General features: G+C 39.2%; 1 long non-coding RNA gene across 1 annotated transcript; it reads right to left on the reverse strand.

Moving 5' to 3' along the window:
• Nucleotides 1-1,965: 1,965 nt before the first annotated feature.
• On the reverse strand, nucleotides 1,966-4,499 carry LOC146970740 (uncharacterized). Its single transcript, XR_015038066.1, has 2 exons — nucleotides 3,717-4,499; nucleotides 1,966-2,824 (listed from the first exon to the last, which is right to left on the reverse strand). It is a non-coding gene; the product is annotated as an uncharacterized LOC146970740 (long non-coding RNA).
• Nucleotides 4,500-6,793: the final 2,294 nt, after the last annotated feature.

Raw genomic sequence — 6,793 nt, forward strand, 5'->3', positions numbered from 1 at the left:
GTTATGTTCACACCACATCGAATGACTGTTTAATGTCGAAGGAGTAGCAATTACGTCATGCATTCAGACTGGTACTTATATAAGGGTTAGTATATAACAGTTACCAGCAAAATATACTTTTTAGATTTTAGATAAATAAGCTTAGATAAAGGTCAGAATCTGTTAATTTCTTAAATCTTATGTCCACAAGATAAGATCTTGTTTTGTTCCAACAAGGTACAACTTAATTATTGTTTGTAGGATGTGATAACCTCACTTGAACCCAACATGCTTCACAAAACCCCGGCTCAGGCAGGTCTCCTTGGCCACAGCTGCAGACCTGTGTGGCTTTGCTGTACATATAAGGTATTTACACCATAACAAGGCATTGTGTTGTATAAGTTTAGACTCGATCTCAAAGAGACTGTACAATATTCCCCTCTGAATTGTGTATTTGTATAGCTAGAGTAACATAAATTCATAACACTTGAGTTAAGTACTTGTAGCTCAAAGTTGTTCAGTGAAATTTGCAGTGAGAAAATCATATCAGCGTACTCTGTAGCTCTATGGCACTTATAAGCATCTCTCTAGCTCTTTGTTTTGGTGCAGCCTCTGGTTCCCTCTGGCTTCTTCTAACAGCAACAAGCAGCAGTTGTCAGCATAATGGTTTCCAAAAGTGCAAGAGGCTCTTTGAGGAGACAGGAGCCATTTAAAACATATGATTACACTGGGGTAACTTTAAAAATTAGAAGAATATTTTTTTTTTTAAGATCTTGGTGATAAGCGCCTGCCAAATGGATATATTGGGAAAGTGTGGCTGTCCACACCGTCACCCCCCTAACCCTCACCAGCAGGATAAAGCACAGAAGAATTAGTGAGAAAAAGAGGGAAAAATCCAAAATATCAGTAACTATTTATTTATGATTTAACCCCCTTGAGAAAAGAATTGATGATGATTCGATACTTAAAAACATTCATTGTCATGGAGAAACAATCTCAAACAGAGGAGAGCTGGGGTCAGCCGAGGTAAAGAGATTTGTTTTTGCTTCCCACATGCTGCGAACAAACTGGTTACCAAACAACAGAGTGCATGGTGTGTGTAGTGATTTGGCATGACCTATAGCATTTCATCTTCTGCTATCTGACAGCGGTGGATGTAGCCCCGCCCGGTGTCCTCACTCATCCCTGTCCACGACTTCAGGACACACCGAAAAGTACCAGCAAGTACGATGTTGGTGAATCACATAATGACGGATATAAATGATCCCTTTGTTTCGTGAGTCAAATAAATTCTGTCCGCTCAAAGAGGTGGAGTTCCAGCACTTAAGTTTTAACAGCTCTTTTCACAGTTTAACAAGTACTTTTACTCTACTCCTGGCAACTTCCTCTGTCAGTCTGTCATGAAACATGAAACGAATGATAGCTCGTCAGCAGTCGCCCTGTTACCTAACTTCAACTTCTAATCAGGTTTACTCCATGTGATGTGACCCTGTCGTCTCTGTCGTCAAGGTGCTGGAACTTCACTGTTTCAATTATAAACCATTTTGCTTCCCGATACAGCAAATTTTTACCTTTTAAACTTCTCACACAACATGTTTATCACATTTATTATACAGCTGGTGTTACTTTGTAGAATGAATCGTTATAGTATTATTTTTAAGCATGAAATCGATAGAATCTCCATCTTAACATAATGCAGCAATAATTAGGACTTTTACTTGCACCCTGGCATTTGATATTTCAGGGCACTTTGTAATTTATATCGTGCAGTTATGTTTTATTAGAAAAACGGCCAAAGATCTTGTGGTTTTAAGGAGAAAAAAAAAGAAGAGTGGGAAATTATAAACCATTTTGCTTCCCTATACAGCAAATTTTTACCTTTTAAACTTCTCACACAACATGCTTATCACATTTATTTTACAGCTGGTGTTACTTTGTAGAATGAATCGTTATAGTATTATTTTTAAGCATGAAATCGATAGAATCTCCATCTTAACAACATTTTAATGCAGCAATAATTAGGACTTTTAATTGCACCCTGGCATTTGACATTTCAGGGCACTTTGTAGTTTATATCGTGCAGTTACGTTTTATTAGAAAAACGGCCAAAGATCTTGTGGTTTTAAGGAGAAAAAAAAAGAAGAGTGGGAAAAACTGACCTGATTTGCAAGGCGTCTCATCTTAAAGCGAATTACAGTTTTCATTGTTTGAGTAAATTAAATGCAACATTTCTCAATCATAAACCACACTGGTGTAATTTCTGCCCCCGCGCTCACGTGGGTCAAATGATCATGAATGGTTGAAGCAAGTGAGTGGTCAGAGAGAGGGACGGCTTAATACAGATAATATGATCCAGCTGACATTCCGCAGAAAATTGAACCAATTACACAGTATGGCCTGTGTACATAAATGGTCAATGTAGCATAACAGTGTCTTAATTGATCCTTCCCATCGTGTCATGCAACAACAAAAACCTGTTGCTGGTCTGTGACCATCCAGGGCTGCTGCTGCTGCTGCTGCTGATGATGATGAAACCAACACTATAGACAAAACCATCAGTTACAATTAGTTCTTAAACAGTCACGGGAAGCTCATAGCATCTTGATTCAACAGTGTGTACGTGCTGTTCCCATCTGATTCAATTTACAGAGAACATGTGAGTGTCACTCAGAGGACAGAAAGCAGAAAGGAAGAGGACGATGACAACAGGAAGCTGGGAGTACACTGCAGACCAAAATTGGCCAAAATGTACAATCTGTATCTGATGGTTTGATGTGACTCCCACCAGAGTTGCCCCGGGACCGTACTCAGTGTTTACTGGCCACGTCTTTGAGCTGCAGAGAGACTACAGAAGACAATGAACAGATGAACAAGTATATAAATAAAAAATAATCCAGGAGTGGGAGTTTGATCATTGAAGGAAAATATCGATTTTTTTTGTTTATTTGTTCATGTTTTTATTGAATTTTTCCAACATATGAATTCACTCACTTCACATTGTGCCACAAATCACAGCTCACAACAACCACAGATCAAAACATGTTCAATAAGAGACAAGACAGATGAAAACAATGGTGCACAGAGTATTGAAGTTAAAGACAATGCACTACAAGAAAGCTATTGTACCCAATAAATGACAGTGACAGTGTATCTGCATCTATAGATATGGATTCTTAATTCTTCATTTATAATAAAAGATCAAATGTATTTACCTTACAAAAAACATTTATACAAAAGCTTATAATATGAATGAATCAAAACATCAAGGCAACGCATTCATCGTGGCAGCTAAAGAAAGAGGGAGTTTGGATCACTGAGTCACATCCTGTTCAGCCTTCTCCACATTAGGTTAAAACTGGACCTGTACTTAACAATGATAATAAGATCTCAGCTTAGTAAAGGAGTCATGAGAATGGACAGGAAATATGCTGTTACACAGGTTGATTTTACAACTTCTTATTTTTTCCAAAATTAGCTATTTATTCAGTGCCTTTATAATTAGAAATGTAAGACTGAGAGACATACTAAATTGAATTATCTGTTTAAAATGATATCTTATATGTGTAGCCTCTTTCAAGCCTGATTTGCTCCTGACTGCTAATGGTTACATCAAAAATGAAGCACGTTACCTCAGTAGAGGTCAAAATAATGAAGCATACAGGATCTCAATGCAAGACCAAAAACAGCCAAGGCACATACACCATCACACACACATGAAATATGCAACACATGCTTACCAGAGAAATTGCCACCTTGACATAAATCTTGTTTTATCGGGATGCAACATAGAGTTGATGACCTCGTCCGGCCTGGCCGCGAGGACCTCGCTGTGAGTCGGATGGGACGACCAGCTGAGAGAGCTCAGGTAAACAGCAGGGTGTCCAGCCCTCACCATCGATTACGGCCCCCATTGAGCTTTGGTTGCTAGGGCTAATCTTGGTCTTTAAGCCACGGGTCACTAAGTGTTCATTCAAGAGTGATTCATCCTTCTACGGAAAAATCAAAGTGGTTGCTGCTGTGCTGGCAGTCTGTCATGCTGGTTTTGCAGAGCCAGTGGAGATATCACATTAAGAGACCACACACTTGCAGCATGACACTCCGACTGGTTGGGGATGGAACTTGGGTGAAGCAATACCCACAGCCATTTGGGGATGCAGAGCCCGCGGCTGCCTTCAAGGGGTGATTAATGAAAATCTGCAAGCCTGTTGAGATGTGATGCTGTCAGTGAGACTTGACTCCCACACTCTAAATACAAGCGGCCATCCATCCTCAGGTCCTCTAACATCCAAATGGCATCTGGCTTTCTCTGTGGAAACACACACGCATAAAGGCGTCTTTGATAAATGCTCACAGTTCATGGAGTCAGTTCAATAACTTCTCACTTTTCCACTTCTGCGGTAAAATGACTGTGAAATGTTCTTCCAAAATATTTTGTTTTTCACCTTTTAGGAAACATTAAAAGGAATATAAGTCAGGATAGGTGCTCTCAAGAGGACACTTTCTGAATAAAATATCACAGTGTTGTTATGCTAATATGATACATGTGTGCAGCAACAAGTTCATGTCTAACTAAATATGTTGCTTGTTTTCGACTTCCAGAACTAAGCTATGGTGTTTTCATAATGCAAAACGCACAGTATGAAGGCAAAATTATACACACCCTAACATCTCAGCTATTAGACACTAAGATGGTTGTATTATTCTGACTGGAAAAGTGCCTAAAGCAGCCAATTATTGCTAGGTAATGTAATAAATGTATATATATAGTATGTATAATCAACCATCTGACTGTATAATCAACCATTTGACTAAAAAAATCAGCCAATCACAGACATGAATCTGTGTTTTGTGGGAAATATTATGTTGGCATTATTTTTCCAGTTAAATCATATGTTATTAATTGTTGATATGTTCTTTCACAAAAATATACAATGTTCACATTATTAAGTTATTTACCCCCAAAATGTGCTCTTGTTGTTACAACATCCACTCAACTCCCTGATCATAAACTTTATGGTTATGGTTTCTTGCTGTTGATGTTTACTGTATATAACAGTAACTTATATAAGACAGAGCTATTTTCTTTTTTTTTTGAAATTGACATTGAAAATGGCTAAGTAAAATCCATAAGGTAAAGGGTGGAACAATATGGCTGTCCATATACTGTAAAATGACACATCTGATACAAAAAACCAAAACATAATCAAACCATTAACTGAGACTGTGGGAAACACTGACTGTTGACAGGAAGTGAACCACAGCTGTAAACACTTTCTGCAAAAAGAAAATCCACCTGACCTCCTCTTCAGACTCATCCATTTAGTTATTTTAAACACACATCTAAAACTTTGGTTGATTTCCCATCAGCTTAGAAAAGACAGGTAAGGCCGGCTGAGACAAAGCCGCTCAAAGAACCGACTTAAAACCAAAACCAACAGAAACCAAGTCACGGCGCTCCAGTGTGTTTTCCTGTCAATGAATGAGTCAGTAGGTGTGTGGGACTGTGAGGGGCTCAAGAGTTTACTCAAAAACAGACTGAAAACAAGCTGTTTTAACAGCAACAAAAGTACCACGCACCTCTGCGACCTGTAGCTAAGTTTGTCCTGTAACTTTATATCAGTTGCTGTTAAGCCAAAAGTGTTCAGCTGTGAAGTTTAAGTTCATTGTCATTTGTCATTGTCATCATCATGCATACAAAACACCAGAGATAAAAAACATGACAACATCTTGAGTGCATGGGCCAGACACTGAGCATTGTTTAAATTACCGGAGGCGTTTAAGATAAAACTGGAATATTCATCACTTTGCCTTCCCCTTCCCAGAAACACTGTGTGTTCGGTAATTAGTCGGGTTAACAGTAAGGAAAACCTCTCACTTTCCTGCGTAATGAGTGCTATATAAAAGAGAAGAAATTCCTCGGTATGAAACCCCGGGGGGTTTGTAATGGACTGTGGTTTTTTGAGGGTGATTCCACTAATGTTTGGAAATGAAAAGTGAAACAAATGAACTGATCTGAGTGTCGTACACTGAATCGGCTGCACATGTGCTGAAGCCTCCATGTACCTTCAAGTGACTCACACTCAGCACTGCATGTTCACATCACGGCCTGCGTCAGTACAGACCACTGAACATGTTGTCAAAGCAAATACACAGGTAGCTGTTGTTCCATATAGTCCTGATAATAATTAATCCATTTTAATGACCTTGTCTTATTTACTTTCACTGAATTCTGGACTATAAACTTCACCATGCATTTACTGACACTGACTGCACCGAATAGTGAACCGTGGATCTCCATGTTTGGTTTATTTTGACTTCAGTCAGACTTATCTTTGGGGAAGTTTAATTTCTTTTTTCCCAGGCTCTAACTCCCTGCATGCCTTTGACTTGTTCTTGCCTCACCCCTTTCTCCTTCTCCACACCACGGTGCCTTGGCAAGTAGCAAGCAATACTGAAATCGTTTTCTGGTGGTGACATGGCCGGAGATGATTAAGTGCCAGTACGATTGAAGGGTGTTTTCATCCCACTGGTCAAACAAAGCAGGGATATATGTGATGGTTTCCATCCTCTCCTGTGCCCTGGTGGAGGAATGTGATCTCTCAATCCACCCAGATCTCCTGTGGCAGACTGTGAACTGTGTGTGAACTGTTTGACCTGGATGAGGATCATCAACTCTCACAGGACATGGATCAAGTCTGGATCCACAAGTAAAGGCCTTTTATTTGAAGATCGTTGTGTAATGTTCTAGACATGTGCTGGTATCAGATAATGACTCATTCACATCTGATGAAAAGATCATTGTGTAATATAGTAT

This window comes from Trachurus japonicus, chromosome 17 (genome assembly GCF_045865225.1).
Source record: "Trachurus japonicus isolate A0001 chromosome 17, Traja_1.0".
Lineage (NCBI taxonomy): Eukaryota > Metazoa > Chordata > Actinopteri > Carangiformes > Carangidae > Trachurus > Trachurus japonicus.